This window comes from Ranitomeya imitator, chromosome 2, assembly GCF_032444005.1.
Source record: "Ranitomeya imitator isolate aRanImi1 chromosome 2, aRanImi1.pri, whole genome shotgun sequence".
In the NCBI taxonomy this organism is placed as follows: Eukaryota; Metazoa; Chordata; class Amphibia; order Anura; family Dendrobatidae; genus Ranitomeya; species Ranitomeya imitator.
The window spans coordinates 469903387-469923402 of record NC_091283.1 but is presented as its reverse complement, the minus strand read 5'-3'; positions in this window follow the sequence as shown (position 1 = coordinate 469923402).

Below are 20016 nucleotides of genomic sequence, written 5' to 3'. Positions count from 1 at the left end.
GCGATGCAGAAAAGGTGAACGGATGGACCTTACATGCCTGGTTCCCACCGTGAAGCATGGAGGAGGAGGTGTGATGGTGTGGGGGTGCTTTGCTGGTGACACTGTTGGGGATTTATTCAAAATTGAAGGCATACTGAACCAGCATGGCTACCTGTTATGATCCAGTGACCTTGGAGCTGCATGAGTACTTTCACTGGAGAAAGTGGCCACTATACTGACCGCAATCCTGAACTTAACACCGCAACTAGAAGTAGCCGTGGAGTGTACCTAACACACCTAGACACCTCGTCACAGCCGGAGGACTAAATACCCCCAAAGATGGAAATCGGAATACTATCTTGCCTCAGAGAAAATCCCCAAAGGATAGACAGCCCCACACAAATATTGGCGGTGAGTCAGAGAGGAAAAAACATACACAGGCCGAAAAACAGGATTTAGTACAGGAGGCCACTCTAGCTAGATAGGACAGGATAGGACAGAGTTCTGTGCGGTCAGTATTAAAACCCTTCAAAAAAATCCACAGCTGAATATACAAAAAACTTCCTACATCTAACTAAAGATGTAGGAGCGTATATCTGCAACTCCAGTGAATCCTACAAACAGAGCAGGAATAAAACTGAAACAAGCACACAGCAGTGTGCCACAGATACAAAAAAAACAAACACTTATCTTTGCTGAATTTGGCAGCAAGCAGGAGAAGCCAGAAAGTGATCCAACACTTCACAAGGAACATTGACAACTGGCAAGGGCGAAAGGATCCTGCACACCTAAATATCCCAGTCAGAATTGTAATCATCCGATACACCTGGCCAGGACTGCGAGTCAGAGACAACTGCATTCCCACCTACAACCACTGGAGGGAACCCAAGAGCAGAATTCACAACAGTACCCCCCCCTTGAGGAGGGGTCACCGAACCCTCACCAGGGCCCCCAGGACGATCAGGACGAGCCACATGAAAGGCACGGACCAAATCAGCAGCATGGACATCAGAGGCAAAAACCCAAGAATTATCCTCCTGGCCAAAACCCTTTCATTTGACCAGGTACTGAAGCTTCCGCCTCGAAAAACGGGAATCCAAAATCTTCTCAACAACATATTCCAACTCCCCATCAACCAACACAGGGGCCGGAGGATCAACAGAGGGAACAACGGGCTCCACATACAGTGGGGCAAAAAAGTATTTAGTCAGTCAGCAATAGTGCAAGTTCCACCACTTAAAAATATGAGAGGCGTCTGTAATTTACATCATAGGTAGACCTCAACTATGGGAGACAAACTGAGAAAAAAAAATCCAGAAAATCACATTGTCTGTTTTTTTTATCATTTTTTTGCATATTATGGTGGAAAATAAGTATTTGGTCAGAAACAAACAATCAAGATTTCTGGCTCTCACAGACCTGTAACTTCTTCTTTAAGAGTCTCCTCTTTCCTCCACTCATTACCTGTAGTAATGGCACCTGTTTAAACTTGTTATCAGTATAAAAAGACACCTGTGCACACCCTCAAACAGTCTGACTCCAAACTCCACTATGGTGAAGACCAAAGAGCTGTCAAAGGACGCCAGAAACAAAATTGTAGCCCTGCACCAGGCTGGGAAGACTGAATCTGCAATAGCCAACCAGCTTGGAGTGAAGAAATCAACAGTGGGAGCAATAATTAGAAAATGGAAGACATACAAGACCACTGATAATCTCCCTCGATCTGGGGCTCCACGCAAAATCCCACCCCGTGGGGTCAGAATGATCACAAGAACGGTGAGCAAAAATCCCAGAACCACGCGGGGGGACCTAGTGAATGAACTGCAGAGAGCTGGGACCAATGTAACAAGGCCTACCATAAGTAACACACTACGCCACCATGGACTCAGATCCTGCAGTGCCAGACGTGTCCCTCTGCTTAAGCCAGTACATGTCCGGGCCCATCTGAAGTTTGCTAGAGAGCATTTGGATGATCCAGAGGAGTTTTGGGAGAATGTCCTATGGTCTGATGAAACCAAACTGGAACTGTTTGGTAGAAACACAACTTGTCGTGTTTGGAGGAAAAAGAATACTGAGTTGCATCCATCAAACACGATACCTACTGTAAACCATGGTGGTGGAAACATCATGCTTTGGGGCTGTTTCTCTGCAAAGGGGCCAGGACGACTGATCCGGGTACATGAAAGAATGAATGGGGCCATGTATCGTGAGATTTTGAGTGCATACCTCCTTCCATCAGCAAGGGCATTGAAGATGAAACGTGATTGGGTCTTTCAACATGACAATGATCCAAAGCACACCGCCAGGGCAACGAAGGAGTGGCTTCGTAAGAAGCATTTCAAGGTCCTGGAGTGGCCTAGCCAGTCTCCAGATCTCAACCCTATAGAAAACCTTTGGAGGGAGTTGAAAGTCCGTGTTGCCAAGCGAAAAGCCAAAAACATCACTGCTCTAGAGGAGATCTGCATGGAGGAATGGGCCAACATACCAACAACAGTGTGTGGCAACCTTGTGAAGACTTACAGAAAACGTTTGACCTCTGTCATTGCCAACAAAGGATATATTACAAAGTATTGAGATGAAATTTTGTTTCTGACCAAATACTTATTTTCCACCATAATATGCAAATAAAATGATAAAAAAACAGACAATGTGATTTTCTGGATTTTTTTTTCTCAGTTTGTCTCCCATAGTTGAGGTCTACCTATTATGTAAATTACAGACGCCTCTCATCTTTTTAAGTGGTGGAACTTGCACTATTGCTGACTGACTAAATACTTTTTTGCCCCACTGTATTTCCGCAACAAAGATCTATGGAAGACATTATGGATAGCAAAAGAGGCCGGAAGCACCAGTCGAAAAGACACCGGATTAATAATCTCAGAAATCCTATAAGGACCAATAAACCGAGGCTTAAACTTAGGAGAAGAAACCTTCATAGGAACATGACGGGAAGACAACCAGACCAGATCCCTAACCCGAAGCCGGGAACCAACACACCGACGACGATTAGCAAAACGTTGAGCCTCTTCTTGAGACAACACCAACTTGTCCACCACATGAGCCCAAATCTGCTGCAACCTGTCCACCACAGAATCCACACCAGGACAGTCAGAAGGCTCAACCTGCCCAGAAGAAAAACGAGGATGAAAACCAAAATTACAAAAGAAAGGCGAAACCAAGGTAGCAGAACTAGCCCGATTATTAAGGGCAAACTCGGCCAACAGCAAGAAGGCCACCCAATCATCCTGATCAGCAGACACAAAGCATCTCAAATAAGTCTCCAAGGTCTGATTAGTACGCTCGGTCTGGCCATTTGTCTGAGGATGAAATGCAGAAGAAAAAGACAAATCAATGCCCAGCCTAGCAGAAAAGGCCCGCCAAAACCTAGAAACAAACTGGGAACCTCTGTCGGAAACAATATTCTCCAGAATACCATGCAGACGAACCACATGCTGAAAAAACAACGGAACTAAATCTAAAGAGGAAGGTAATTTAGGTAAGGGCACCAAATGAACCATCTTAGAGAACCGGTCACAAACAACCCAGATAACAGACATCTTCTGGGAGACCGGAAGATCAGAAATAAAATCCATCGAAATATGCGTCCAGGGCCTCTCAGGGACTGGCAATGGCAAAAGCAACCCACTAGCACGGGAACAACAAGGCTTGACCCGGGCACAAGTCCCACAGGACTGCACAAAAGAACGCACATCACGTGACAATGAAGGCCACCAAAAGGACCTACCAACCAAATCTCTGGTACCAAAAATGCCAGGATGACCGGCCAACACGGAACAGTGAACCTCAGAAATCACTCTACTAGTCCATCTGTCAGGAATAAACAATTTCCCCACAGGACAGCGTCAGGTTTGTCAACCTGAAATTCCTGAAGAACCCGTCGTAAATCAGGGGAAATGGCAGAAAGGACCACCCCCTCTTTCAGAATACCGACCGGCTCTAAGACCTCAGGAGAATCAGGCAAAAAACTCCTAGAGAGGGCATCAGCCTTAATATTCTTAGAACTCGGAAGGTACGAGACCACAAAATCAAAACGGGAAAAAAACAAGGACCATCGAGCCTGTCTAGGATTCAATCGTTTAGCAGACTCAAGGTAAATCAAATTCTTATGATCGGTCAAGACCACAATACGGTGCTTAGCTCCCTCAAGCCAATGTCGCCACTCCTCAAACGCCCACTTCATAGCCAACAACTCCCGATTGCCGACATCATAATTGCGTTCAGCAGGCGAAAACTTACGGGAAAAGAAGGCACTCAGTTTCATTAAGGAACCAACAGGATCCCTCTGAGACAAAACGGCCCCTGCCCCAATCTCAGAAGCGTCAACCTCAACCTGAAACGGAAGAGAAACATCCGGTTGGCTGTTGTGAATTCTGTGGTCAAGCTCCCTCCTGTGGTCATGAGTGGTACTTCGGCTGGTTCTGTCTATGAGCTTCCTCTGGTGGATGTGAGTGGGGCTGCGGCTTCTGAGTTTCCTTCCTCAGGTGACGAGGTTAAGTCATTAGGTGCTGCTCTATTTAACTCCACCTAGTTCTTTGTTCCTGGCCTCCAGTCAATGTTACAGTATTGGTCTTGCTATCTCCTGGATCGTTCTTGTGACCTGTCTACCCTGCATAAGCTAAGTTCTGCTTGTGTTACTTTTGTTTGCTACTTTTTCTGTCCAGCTTGCTATATTGGTTTGTCTTGCTTGCTGGAAGCTCTGGGACGCAGAGGGAGCACCTCCGTGCCGTTAGTCGGTACGGAGGGTCTTTTTGCGCCCTCTGCGTGGTTGTTTGTAGGTTTTTGTGCTGACCGCAAAGCTATCTTTCCTATCCTTGGTTTATTCAGTAAGTCGGGCCTCACTTTGCTAAAATCTATTTCATCTCTGTGTTTGTATTTTCATCTTTACTCACAGTCATTATATGTGGGGGGCTGCCTTTTCCTTTGGGCAATTTCTCTGAGGCAAGGCAGGCTTATTTTTCTATCTTCAGGGCTAGCTAGTTTCTCAGGCTGTGCCCGAGGCGCCTAGGTCTGGTCAGGAGCGCTCCACGGCTACCTCTAGTGTGGTGTGATAGGATTAGGGATTGCGGTCAGCAGAGTTCCCACGTCTCAGAGCTCGTCCTATGTTATTAGTAACTATCAGGTCATTTTCAGTGCTCTTAATCACCAGGTCCATTGTGGTTCTAAATCACCAGTTCATAACAGTTGGCGCAACACTGGAGCAGAAGTAAATCGACGTTTAAGCTCCTGAAAGGCAGAGACAGCCGCAGAGGACCAATTCGCCACATCAGCGCCTTTCTTCGTCAAATCGGTCAAGGGTTTAACCACGCTGGAAAAATTAGCAATGAAACGGCGATCAAAATTTGCAAAACCTAAAAATTTCTGAAGGCTCTTCACGGATGTGGGCTGAATCCAATCATGAATGGCCTGAACCTTAACCGGATCCATCTGTATAGACGAAGGAGAAAAAATGAAGCCCAAAAAAGAGACTTTCTGCACCCCAAAGAGACACGTAGACCCTTTCACAAACAGGGCATTGACACAAAGGATCTGAAATACCATCCTGACCTGTTGCATGAGACTCCCAATCATCGGAAAAAATCAAAATATCGTCCAAATATACAATCAAGAATTTATCAAGATAAGTCCGGAAGATATCATGCATGAAGGACTGAAAAACAGATGGAGCATTAGAGAGTCCGAATGGCATCACAAGGTATTCAAAATGGCCTTCGGGCGTGTTAAACGCAGTTTTCCATTCATCACCCTGCTTAATACGAACAAGATTATATGCCCCTCGAAGGTCAATCTTGGTAAACCAACTAGCTCCCTTAATCCTAGCAAACAAATCGGAAAGCAAAGGTAAAGGGTATTGAAACTTTACCGTGATTTTATTCAAGAGGCGATAATCTATACAGGGTCTCAAGGAACCATCTTTTTTAGCAACAAAAAAGAACCCGCTCCCAACGGTGAAGAAGATGGCCGAATATGCCCTTTCTCCAAAGACTCCTTAATATAGCTCCGCATGGCGGTATGTTCAGGCACAGATAGATTAAAAAGTCGACCCTTAGGAAACTTACAGCCTGGAATCAAGTCAATAGCACAATCACAGGCCCTGTGCGGTGGAAGAAAACTGGACTTGGGCTCATCGAATACATCCTGAAAATCAGACAAAAACTCTGGAATTTCAGAAGGTGAAGAAGAGGATATTCACATCAAAGGAACATCATTATGAACCCCCTGACAACCCCAACTAGTCACAGACATGGACTTCCAGTCCAACACAGGATTATGTACCTGCAACCATGGAAAACCCAGCACGATAACATCATACAAGTTATGCAACACAAGAAATCGACAATCTTCCTGATGGGCTGGCACCATGCGCATGGTTACCTGTGTCCAAAACTGGGGTTCATTTCTAGCCAAGGGTGTAGCATCAATGCCCAGAGGCGTAGCTAGAGCTTTTGCCGCCCGGGGCTGTTCCCGAGTTTGGCGACCCCCCTCCCCCCCCCGGCTCAATACACACAAAGGTTACCAAAAACGGTTTTCCTGTTTTGTAGAACTTAAACTGGGCCTAATGGTGTCACCCCCACATGCCACACCTGTGACTTAATACCACCACACCATGACCAGGCCACATAGTGACCGAATAATACTACATACAAGGGACAAATACCACAACACCATTTCCAGACCACATATTACCACCACATAGTGACTGAATACTACAATACTGATCAGTAATAAAAAAAAACCCACAATACTATCACCATAAGTGCCAGTATTCACAGGAGATCTGTACTTAGTATGCAGTGTCTGTGTAGAGGTAATACAGAGATCACTGGTGACATTATACACAGGACCTCTATATAGTATTCAGTGTATAGTGTCAGTGTATAGGTAACACTGACTCACCAGTGACGTCTCTAGGTGAAGTCCTTCATCTTTCATCCAGCACAGACCGCCATCATTCCTTCCAGCCAGGACTCGTTTCTGCAGGAAATAACACAGTTATCTCGAGCTCCGCTTGCAGAACACATTACTTAATTTTTCACAACTTCTACATTACATCACATGAAGAAAAAAAGGTGATATAGTGTCACTCTGCACAGTAACAGGACCGCCCCCCCATTTAAAACAGTATACTCAAAAAATAAAATAAATACATCACTGCAGTAATAATATCCCTTAATTAGCCCCTATGGTAATAATATTCCCCACCCTGGCCCCGTTTCTCATTCCTGGCTCCAGCCATATGTTCTCGCATCCTGCCCTCATGAGTATCCATTCTACCCCATATGATCTCCACATCCTGCCCCACCAGCCTCCATCGTATCCGTCCTGCCCCATGATCCAATCCTGCCCCGTGTCTCCAATCATGCCCCGTATCTACATTCTGCCCATGCCTCAAGTCCTGCCCCCAGTGTGTCCAGCATATTACCCCCATGTTGTCCAGCAATCTGCCCCAGTGTGTCCAGCATATTACCCCCATGTTGTCCAGCAATCTGCCCCAGTGTGTCCAGCATATTACCCCCAGTGTGTCCAGCAATCTGCCCCAGTATGTCCAGCACTGCCCCCAGTGTGTCCAGCAATCTGCCCCAGTGTCCAGCCTTTCCCCAGTGTGTCCAGCAGTCTGCCCCAGTGTGTCCAGCATATTACCCCCAGTGTCCAGCATTGCCCCAGTGTGTCCAGCATATTACCCCCAGTGTGTCCAGCAATCTGCCCCAGTGTCCAGCATTGCCCCAGTGTGTCCAGAAGTCTGCCCCAGGGTCTCCAGCATTGCCTCAATGTGTCCAGAAATCTGCCCCAGGGTCTCCAGTATTGCCCCAGTGTGTCCAGCAATCTGCCCCATGGTCTCCTGTATTGCCCCAGTGTGTCCAGCATTCTGCCCCATGGTCTCCAGTATTGCCCCAGTGTGTCCAGCAATCTGCCCCATGGTCTCCTGTATTGCCCCAGTGTGTCCAGCAATCTGCCCCATGGTCTCCTGTATTGCCCCAGTGTGTCCAGCAATCTGCCCCATTGTCTCCTGTATTGCCCCAGTGTGTCCAGCATTCTGCCACATGGTCTCCTGTATTGCCCCAGTGTGTCCAGCAATCTGCCCCATTGGTCTCCTGTATTGCCCCAGTGTGTCCAGCATTCTGCCACATGGTCTCCTGTATTGCCCCAGTGTGTCCAGCATTCTGCCCCATGGTCTCCAGTATTGCCCCAGTGTGTCCAGCAATCTGCCCCATGGTCTCCTGTATTGCCCCAGTGTGTCCAGCAATCTGCCCCATGGTCTCCTGTATTGCCCCAGTGTGTCCAGCATTCTGCCACATGGTCTCCTGTATTGCCCCAGTGTGTCCAGCAATCTGCCCCATGGTCTCCAGTATTGCCCCAGTGTGTCCAGCAATCTGCCCCATAGTCTCCTGTATTGCCCCAGTGTGTCCAGCAATCTGCCCCATGGTCTCATGTATTGCCCCAGTGTGTCCAGCAATCTGCCCCATGGTCTCATGTATTGCCCCAGTGTGTCCAGCAATCTGCCCCATGGTCTCCAGTATTGCCCCAGTGTGTCCAGCATTGCCCCAGCCCCAGACAGTCAGACATAAAGAAAAAAAAAAAAAAGTAAAATCCTCACCTCTCCCGTTCCTAGCGCAGGTCCGGTGCAGTCAGCGTCTCTCCGGCTCTGCGACGCTCAGGACAGAGAGGCAGAGCGGCGCGCACAGTAGTGACGTCATCGCGCCCTCTGCTCTGAGACGTCGCAGAGTCAGAGGACGCTGCAGGTGCCGGCGCCGCAGGAATCAGGAGAGGTGAGTATAGAGCGGGGGGCGGGGTCCGGTGGTGGGGGGAGCTTGCCCTGGTCGTGGCGGCGGATGGCGCCGCCCGAAGATTTAAAGGGGCGTCTTTTTTTTTTTTTCTTCTCCTGCAGCGCCGGCCGCCCCCCGCATTGTGCCTCCCGGGGCGGACCGCCCCCCCCGCACCCCCCTTCCTACGCCACTGTCAATGCCCCTTAAAGGAATAGGGTTCTGCAAAGGCTGCAAGGGAAAACCACAACGCTTGGCAAACTCAAAATCCATTAAATTCAAGGCGGCGCCTGTATCCACAAACGCCATGACAGAAAATGATGACAATGAGCAGATAAAGGACACAGATAACAGAAATTTAGGTTGTACAGTACTGATGGTAATTGAACTGGCGATCCTCTTGGTCCGCTTAGGGCAGACAGAAATGATATGAGAAACATCGCCACAATAATAACACAACCTATTTTGACGTCTGAAACCTTGTCGTTCCGTTCTAGACAGAATTCTATCAAATTGCATAGGCTCAGAAATTTGCTCTGAGGATAACGCTACAGCCCGCACAGTTCTGCGCTCCCGCAGGCGTCGGTCAATCTGAATGGCCAGAGACAAAGAAACACTCAGACCGGAAGGCGTGGGAAACCCCACCATAACATGTTTAACGGATTCAGAAAGCCCCCTTCTGAAAATTGCCACCAAAGCATCATTATTCCATTTAGTCAACACAGACCATTTTCTGAATTTCTGACAATACAATTCTGCCGCCTCTTGACCCTGAGACAGGGCCAACAAGGTCTTCTCAGCTTGATCCACAGAATTAGGTTCATCATATAATAGTCCTAAAGCCTGAAAAATGGAATCAATATTAAGCAAAGCCGGATTCCCAGATTCCAGGGAAAACGCCCAATCCTGCGGGTCGCCACGCAGCAGGGAGATTACGATTTTTACCTGCTGAATGGAATCACCAGAGGATCGAGGTCTCAGGTCAAAAAACAGTTTACAGTTGTTTTTAAAACTCAAAAATTTAGACCTGTCACCAGAAAACAAATCAGGAGTAGGAATCTTCGGTTCTAAAGCAGGAGTCTGAACAATATAATCAGAAATACCTTGCACCCTAGCAGCAAGCTGGTCTACACGAGAAGCTAATTCCTGAACATTCATGCTTGCACCAGGCTCCTCAGCCACCCAGATATTAAGAGGGAAGAAAACACAAAACAGACTGGAGAAAAAAAATGGCTCAAGAGCTTCCTTCCCTTCTTCTGAGATGCATTTAACTCATTGTTGGCCAGTTGTACTGTTATGATCCGGTGACCTTGGAGCTGCATGAGAACTTTCACTGGAGAAAGTGGCCACTATACTGACCGCAATCCTGAACTTAACACCGCAACTAGAAGTAGCCGTGGAGTGTACCTAACACACCTAGACACCTCGTCACAGCCGGAGGACTAAATACCCCTAAAGATGGAAATCGGAATACTATCTTGCCTCAGAGAAGATCCCGAAAGGATAGACAGCCCCCCACAAATATTGGCGGTGAGTAGGAGAGGAAAAAACATACACAGGCCGAAAAACAGGATTTAGTACAGGAGGCCACTCTAGCTAGATAGGACAGGATGGGACAGAGTTCTGTGCGGTCAGTATTAAAACCCTTAAAAAAATCCACAGCAGAATATACAAAAAACTTTCTACATCTAACTAAAGATGTAGGAGCGTATATCTGCAACTCCAGTGAATCCTACAAACAGAGCAGGAATAAAACTGAAACAAGCACACAGCAGTGTGCCACAGATACAAAAAAACCAAACACTTATCTTTGCTGAATTTGGCAGCAAGCAGGAGAAGCCAGAAAGTGATCCAACACTTCACAAGGAATATTGACAACTGGAAAGGGCTAAAGGATCCTGCACACCTAAATATCCCAGTCAGAATTGTAATCATCCGATACACCTGGCCAGGACTGCGAGTCAGAGACAACTTCATTCCCACCTACAACCACTGGAGGGAACCCAAGAGCAGAATTCACAACATCTACCACAGCATCTTGCAGCAGCATGCTATTTCATCCGGTTTGCGTTTAGTTGGACCATCATTTATTTTTCAACAGGACAATGACCCCAAACACACCTCCAGGCTGTGTAAGGGCTATTTGACCAAGAAGGAGAGTGATGGGGTGCTACGCCAGATGACCTGGCCTCCACAGTCACCAGACCTGAACCCAATCGAGATGGTTTGGGGTGAGCTGGACCGCAGAGTGAAGGCAAAAGAGCCAACAAGTGCTAAGCATCTCTGGGAACTCCCTCAAGATTGTTGGAAGACCATTCCCGGTGACTACCTCTTGAAGCTCATCAAGAGAATGCCAAGAGTGTGCATAGCAGTCATCAAAGCAAAAGGTGGCTAGTTTAAAGAACCTGGAATATAAGACATAATTTCAGTTGTTTCACACTTTTTTGTTAAGTACCGTATATACTCGAGTATAAGCCGACCCGAGTATCAGCCGACCCCTCTAATTTTGCCACAAAAAACTGGGAAAACTTATTGACTCGAGTATAAGCCTAGGGTGGAAAATGCAGCAGCTACCAGTGAATTTCAAAAATAAAAATAGATGCTCCATACCATTCATTATTGCCCCATAGATGCTCCATATAAAGCTGTGCCATATATAATGCTCCATACCATTGATTATTGCCCCATAGATTATATCCATATATAGCTGTGCCATATAGAATGCTCTGCACCGTTCATTATGGCCCCATAGATGCTCCATATAAAGCTGTGCCATATATGCTCTGCACCGTTCATTATGGCCCCATAGATGCTCCTTATAAAGCTGTGCCCTATATGCTCTGCACCGTTCATTATGGCCCCATAGATGCTCCTTATAAAGCTGTGCCCTATATGCTCTGCACCGTTCAGTTTGGCCCCATAGATGCTCATTATCAGGCTGTGCCCTATATGCTCTGCACCGTTCAGTTTGGCCCCATAGATGCTCATTATAAAGCTGTGCCCTATATGCTCTGCACCGTTCAGTTTGGCCCCATAGATGCTCCACATAAAGCTGTGCCATATATAACGCTGCTGCTGCAATAAAAAAAAAAAAACACATACTCACCTCTCTTGCTTGCACTTCCTCAGCGTCCTGTCCCGGCGTCTCTCCGCACTGACTGTTCAGGCAGAGGGCGGCGCGCACACTATATGCGTCATCGCGCCCTCTGACCTGCACAGTCAGAGCATAGAGACGCCGGGAAGATGGAGCGACGCCCGGCGTGTGGATCGTGGACAAGTAAATATGACATACTTACCTGCTCCCGGCGCGGTCCCTGGCTCCTTCTCCTGGACAGCTGTTCTCCGGGTGCCGCAGCCTCTTCCTCTATCAACGGTCACCGTTACCGCTGATTAGAGAAATGAATATGCGGCTCCACCCCTATGGGAGTGGAGTCCATATTCATAAGTTTAATGAGCGGTCCTACGTGACCGCTGTACAGGGGAAGAGCTGCGGCACCCGAAGACCGTGTGACGGGCAGGGGGAGCGTCAGGATCGCCGGGACTAGGTAAGTATACCTCAGCGCCCTCTCCCCCTCACCCGCCGACCCTGCCACAGACCGTGACTCGAGTATAAGCCGAGAGGGGCACTTTCAGCCCAAAAATTTGGGCTGAAAATCTCAGCTTATACTCGAGTATATATGGTATATAATTCCACATGTGTTAATCCATAGTTTTGATGCCTTCAGTGTGAATGGACAGTTTTCATAGTCATGAAAATACAGAAAAATCTTTAAATGAGAAGGTGTGTCCAAACTTTTGGTCTGTACTGTATGTCTCACTGACATACGGTATATATATCCCTATACTATGTGTAGACATTTATTCTATCTATTCTATTCTAACCTGTCAGTGTGATTTTACTGTACACCGCACTGAATTGCCGGCTTTTCTATAGAACACCGCTGCGTATTTCTCACAAGTCACTGTTGGTCCGTGTATAATCCGTATTTTTCTCGCCCCCATTGACTTTCATTTGTGGATTTTTTGCGCAATATGCTGACAAACGCAGCATGCTGCGATTTTCTATGGCCGTAGAAGACCGTATAATACGGATGCGTAAAATACGGCAGATAGGAGCTGCCCCATAGAAAATCATTGGTCCGTGTGCAATGCGTATTTTCTGCGCCTCTCATACGTCCGTAAAACTCGCTAGTGTGACGCCGGCCTAAATCTGCAGATATCTGCAACTAAGGGTGTGTGCACACGTTGCGGAAAGGTGTGCGGATTTTTCCGCACTAATTTTGGTAAATCCGCAGGAAATCTGCACTGCGAATTACCTGCGGATTTACTGCGTTTTTTTTCACAGTTTTTGTGCGGATTCCACCTGCGGTTTTACACCTCCGGATTCCTATACAAGAACAGGTGTAAACCGCTGCGGAATCCGCGCAAAGAATTGACATGCTGCAGAATAAACAACGCAGTGTTTCCGCAGGTTTTTTTCGGCAGCATGTGCACTGCGGATTTTGTTTTCCATAGGTTTGCATGGTACTGTACACCGCATGGAAAACAGCTGCCAATCCGCAGCAAAATCCGCAGCGTGCGCACATACCCAAAATCTGCACAATCCGCAGCATATCTGCACCATGTTCATGTGTCCTAAAGGTGATGGCCTGCTCAAAATATTTATCACCTATTCAACCAGTGGTAGGAGCCTGAGCAAGTCACGTATTCATCATCTATCCTATAGGGAGATAATGTTTTTTATTTTGTGGATTTTGTGGCTAACCATTTAAAGGGTTATTCCCGCAATCAAATTTATCCCTATAATTTTCTGGATGCTGGGACCCTCTACGATCCTGAGACGGTGGCTCTGCCACACTCCGCTCTGCATGGAGTGGAGGTACCCATGCTCGACCCTTGATCCAGTCATTGTCTATGAGACTGCTGGAGAAACCCATTCAAAGTTCTGCTTTGTTTTTAGGCATCCAGGTCTGGGGGGGGGGGGCAAACATTCGGTAAGGGATCCCTTATTTTATGGATGGGGGATAGCTTTCAGTTGTGGGAACCCTTTATTAAGCGTCAGTCTGTCCATGTTCAGGAAACCCCATTGTCCGTGTGACATTGTAATCCTGTATTCTATATGGAACTGTTCTGGAACCTTAAATGGCATTGTGGTACTGATCTAGAACCCTAGATTGGAGGGTTTCATTGGTGCTGGAGACCTACTATCACAAGATGGAGGGCACCACCATAAATACATCCATAAAATTAGATCCCGGATCTACCAAAACATGGAAAACCACAAACCCAAATACATAGAAAAAGACATGTTTTAGTGGAGATCAACAGGAAAATAATTAAATATAGAATACAAATTTTATTGAAGTAAACCGAGCAAGCTTAAACATTAAAAACAATTAAAAAGTAGAAAATGCCCACAATGACCAAGGAGAAAGCCAACCCCACAGACAATAATGACCTTTTGGCACCTGATAGGGAAAAAACCCTCCAAAAACAATTAATCAAACAACAATTTTTGACAAGCTATACAGTTTTTTATATATATATGAGGGAGTCACATCAATAGGTTATATAAGCTTATAATCAGCTGCCATATTGCTCTAAGGACCCAAGAAAATAACTTTCAAAATATACAAAAGAGTGTTATATCACCAAGCTATATGTGGATAATAGGGAGCATTTGGTACGAATGATAGCGCAGTCACTGCAAGAACCTGAAGATAAAGGGGGGTCCATCAACCCACAGAAAAAATCCCCATGTAATAGCATCTGGTAAATGTAAGGGACAGACCATATAGGATAAGAAGACAATATGGTCCTATCCACCCTAAATCACTTCTTTCCTAACAGGCTATGCGATGCCTAAAAGCATGTCATAATAGACAACAGTGAGAATCAAAGTTTTCCGCAGCGAAGGCGTTATACTTATTTAGTGCAATCAGGTGAGGAAGTCCATATATGCAGCAGAGGTCTCTCCAGTCCATAAACCTATCAGTCAAGGTGCCATAAGTCCGTGGCGCTGTGCAGCCCAACGCGTATCGCCACACACGGTGGCTTCGTCAGGGGCAAGTGTGCCTGCTCGCAGATACTCCTATCTTAAATATACATACCAAATAGACGGATCAAAAACAGCTGCGGGTAGCACCGGCCGCGAAACCGGAAATGACATTGGCGTTGTTCTGGGGTTTTGGTGCGCAGGCGCTACAGCACCAGAAGATGTGAACACAGAGTACCGGCCATCTGACCTGAAATGACATCAGCATGAGTCAAAGCCGTGACGCGCGGGATAACAATGTGCAAAATGCCGGCCACATGACCGGATCTAGGATCAACATTATTTAGAGCCCTGACGCGCAAGATGACACATACAAAGAAAATAGGCCACATGATCAAATGTGACGCCAGTATTGCTGGCGCGCAAGCGCCGGAAGACATACACTTACTAATGAAGAATAGCTGCCATAGACAATTTATGCGAGATTCGCAAATACCAGCACTAGACCACTTGACGGGGCGAGGGAGGAAGCAAACATATACACCCCTTTTAAATAAATAAATAAATAAATGAATGAATATAGATTAACCCTACCAACCAATATCACACGAAAGCCCCCACAAAACTATACAACTATCTCCACAATGCTAGAGTTGATGCATTAAATAGACATTCAAAAGGCACCAACCCTCATCTTATCAAACGGCGCAAAACCCATAAAAAGTATGGGCTGCTTGTCTATCAATTGCCAAAACACACCTTTTTTCAAATATGCAGGGTTTGGGTCAAATAATATATAATAGACACACCAGAACCAAGCGCCGACCCCGTACCAAAAATACGACACAGGTGTCATTAGTGCAAAAAAGGTCATAGGGCATAATCATGACATGAAAAAAACAAAAACACAGAATGCAATCCTTTAGAGCAGTAGAGATGTTAGAGAGGTGTTGTTGCATCCTTCTCCTTAGCTCTTGTGACGTCTGGCCAACATATATCTTTGGACATCCACAAAAAATGGCATACACGAGATTCCGAGACCGACAATTAAAGTATTCCTTGGGGCGAATCTGAAATGGAAGAGTGGAGATAGAGTGACCATCACTTGCTATCATGAACTGGCAGACCTTGCAATTCCCACATGGGTAGGAACCAAAGGTCTTCGTACCCCGATTCAATCTTTTGGTAGGTCTCTGGTAATGGCTATGACATCAGTCATCTTTCAAATTTTTAGCCCTCCTGGCCCAGAGGCGTAGCTAGAGCTTTTGCCGCCCGGGGCTGTTCCCGAGTTTGGCGCCCCCCCCCCCCCCCCGGCTCAATACACACAAAGGTTACCAAAAACGGTTTTCCTGTTTTGTAGAACTTAAACTGGGCCTAATGGTGTCACCCCCACATGCCACACCTGTGACTTAATACCACCACACCATGACCAGGCCACATAGTGACCGAATAATACTACATACAAGGGACAAATACCACAACACCATTTCCAGACCACATATTACCACCACATAGTGACTGAATACTACAATACTGATCAGTAATAAAAAAAAAAAACCACAATACTATCACCATAAGTGCCAGTATTCACAGGAGATCTGTACTTAGTATGCAGTGTCTGTGTAGAGGTAATACAGAGATCACTGGTGACATTATACACAGGACCTCTATATAGTATACAGTGTATAGTGTCAGTGTATAGGTAACACTGACTCACCAGTGACGTCTCTAGGTGAAGTCCTTCATCTTTCATCCAGCACAGACCGCCATCATTCCTTCCAGCCAGGACTCGTTTCTGCAGGAAATAACACAGTTATCTCGAGCTCCGCTTGCAGAACACATTACTTAATTTTTCACAACTTCTACATTACATCACATGAAGAAAAAAAGGTGATATAGTGTCACTCTGCACAGTAACAGGACCGCCCCCCCATTTAAAACAGTACACTCAAAAAATAAAATAAATACATCACTGCAGTAATAATATCCCTTAATTAGCCCCTATGGTAATAATATTCCCCACCCTGGCCCCGTTTCTCATTCCTGGCTCCAGCCATATGTTCTCGCATCCTGCCCTCATGAGTATCCATTCTACCCCATATGATCTCCACATCCTGCCCCACCAGCCTCCATCGTATCCGTCCTGCCCCATGATCCAATCCTGCCCCGTGTCTACATTCTGCCCATGCCTCAAGTCCTGCCCCCAGTGTGTCCAGCATATTACCCCCATGTTGTCCAGCAATCTGCCCCAGTGTGTCCAGCATATTACCCCCATGTTGTCCAGCAATCTGCCCCAGTGTGTCCAGCATTCTGCCACATGGTCTCCTGTATTGCCCCGGTGTGTCCAGCAATCTGCCCCATGGTCTCCAGTATTGCCCCAGTATGTCCAGAAGTCTGCCCAGGGTCTCCAGCATTGCCTCAATGTGTCCTGAAATCTGCCCCATGGTCTCCAGTATTCAGTGTGTCCAGCAATCTGCCCCATAGTCTCCTGTATTGCCCCAGTGTGTCCAGCATTCTGCCCCATGGTCTCCAGTATTTCCCCAGTGTGTCCAGCAATCTGCCCCATGGTCTCCTGTATTGCCCCAGTGTGTCCAGCATTCTGCCACATGGTCTCCTGTATTGCCCCAGTGTGTCCAGCAATCTGCCCCATGGTCTCCAGTATTGCCCCAGTGTGTCCAGCAATCTGCCCCATAGTCTCCTGTATTGCCCCAGTGTGTCCAGCAATCTGCCCCATGGTCTCATGTATTGCCCCAGTATGTCCAGCAATCTGCCCCATGGTCTCATGTATTGCCCCAGTGTGTCCAGCAATCTGCCCCATGGTCTCCAGTATTGCCCCAGTGTGTCCAGCATTGCCCCAGCCCCAGACAGTCAGACATAAAGAAAAAAAAAAAAAAGTAAAATCCTCACCTCTCCCGTTCCTAGCGCAGGTCCGGTGCAGTCAGCGTCTCTCCGGCTCTGCGACGCTCAGGACAGAGAGGCAGAGCGGCGCGCACAGTAGTGACGTCATCGCGCCCTCTGCTCTGAGACGTCGCAGAGTCAGAGGACGCTGCAGCTGCCGGCGCCGCAGGAACCAGGAGAGGTGAGTATAGAGCGGGGGGCGGGGTCCGGTGGTGGGGGGAGCTGGCCCTGGTCGTGGCGGCGGACGGCGCCGCCCGAAGATTTAAAGGGGCGTCTTTTTTTTTTTTTCTTCTCCTGCAGCGCCGGCCGCCCCCCGCATTGTGCCGCCCGGGGCGGACCGCCCCCCCCGCACCCCCCTTCCTACGCCACTGTCCTGGCCACCAGATTGGGAACATCAGAAACAAAGGGGATGATTTTCTAATCACTCAACAAAATATCCCAATTCTTTGTTAGAATTCCCCTAATGTCAGACCACTGATTGTTGAACGTTGTGATCAGAGGGAGAGAACGAAATGGTTCACACACCTTTTTGTTGAGTATGTTGGATCTATCTTGACTGCGAGCATGTTGATAAGCTTTGGAGATCACCCCTCGTGGATAGCACCTCTGTCTAAAACGGATGGTTAGATCTTTTGCTTGTCCCAGGAAGTCCGAATTAGAGCTACAATTTCTCCTGAGTCGGAGAAATTGTCCCTTAGGGATCCTGTGTTTCAAGTGCTGTGGATGGAAACTTGCATAATGAAGTAGGCTGTTTGTGGCCGTTGCTTTACGAAAAAGACTGCAGACAATCCTAGAGTCCACAATAGATAGTTTGATGTCTAAGAAGTCCACTGAAGTCCTGGAGACCTATAAGGATTTTCCAAGAATTACATTTTTATTGCCTAAGGTAAAAATATCAAACTCAGCTATACTCACACTACCACTACCTCGCTGCCGCTGTTCCTGTCTTTGTTGACAGGCTGCTGCATTAAAATCATGACCGCTGCAGCCAATCATTGTGCTCAGCTTGAATGCCAAGGTAGTCAGTATGAGACCACTAAGCTCAGTGACTGACTGCAACGCTGTTGATGTGATATCTCCAATGAAGCAGTGGCCGAGACCCGAGGAAGGTGACTACCATCTAGTTCTTTCATTTTTAACAGGTGTGAGGCTGTGGCCTCTGATACAGCTAGGGGGCGCTGTTTGTTCTCCCCAGAATGTGCATGCAGACGGATGAAGTCCATAGGTGTGCATGAGAGTCATGGATTTCCGGTCCAGGTTTTCCATGTGGCTGAAGGCCACAGGTTTGTGTGTGTTTAGAAGCCCTGCAGTAAGGGGTATGGGTGTGTCAGACCGTGCAGGCCGTGTCAGGTGTCTGGCCAGGTCAGGCCAGGTGTGCGAGTTGCACATCAGTGTCAGTCTGGTGTGTGCTGGTCTGCAGAGTGCATGGAGGCCAGCAGAGCCAGCACCCAAGGCAGCTGAATAGCCTGGCACCCGCAGTGTACACGGAGATGCAAGTTGTCCATGGTACTGGACTCGGATGTGGACAGTCCTGTGCCCGGAGGTGGATATCCTGTGCCCGTAGGAGTCGGATGTGGATAGTCCTGTGCCCGGAGGTGGATGTCCTGAGCCTGTAGGAGTCGGCTGTGGACAGTCCTGTGCCCGGAGGTGGATATCCTGTGCTCGTAGGAGTCGGATGTGGATAGTCCTATGCCCGGAGGTGGATCTCCTGTACCCGAAAGAGGACTAGCATGTGTAACGATTGCAAACAGGTGGATATGGTGCCCGGCTGCTATCTGGAGGATATCCTGAACTGTGTACGACTGTGTGAGTAATGAGTCTGTAAGAGATTGTGATACAGCGATGCAGGACACCCACGAGAACTAGTCAGAGGAGGGCTGGCGTGTGTAGTGTCTGCAACATATGAGACTGTGTGTATGGAGACGTATAGAGACTGTGAGATGGCGTGCGGTCGCCCAGGGAAACTGGACAAGGGAAGTCTGGCCTGTTTAGGGACCGCAAATCTAAAGCCATGTGATATGTATTGCTTTGAACCAGGTGTAAACTGGTCACTGTTAATATCACTGAAGTTATATGCATTTATGTGAAGTGGACTTTAATGCTGTGAAGAAACACATTAAAAGAGCCTTTTGTGTTTGAATTTGTGGGTCACTGCTTCTTCACTGCGTACGATGCTACTGCAGCTTTACATATGGTGGAGAATGCGGGCAGCAGTGTGAACTGAGGCATACCCCAAAGCGTGCTGCATAGCATTGTGCAAAGTCGGCTGGAAATTTTTTTTTCTCTTCTCAAGACTGTCTTGCTTTGGCTCGGCGGGGCAATGAAGATTGAAGGCTTCTGGCGGTAACTCGGTGGGGTTACGAA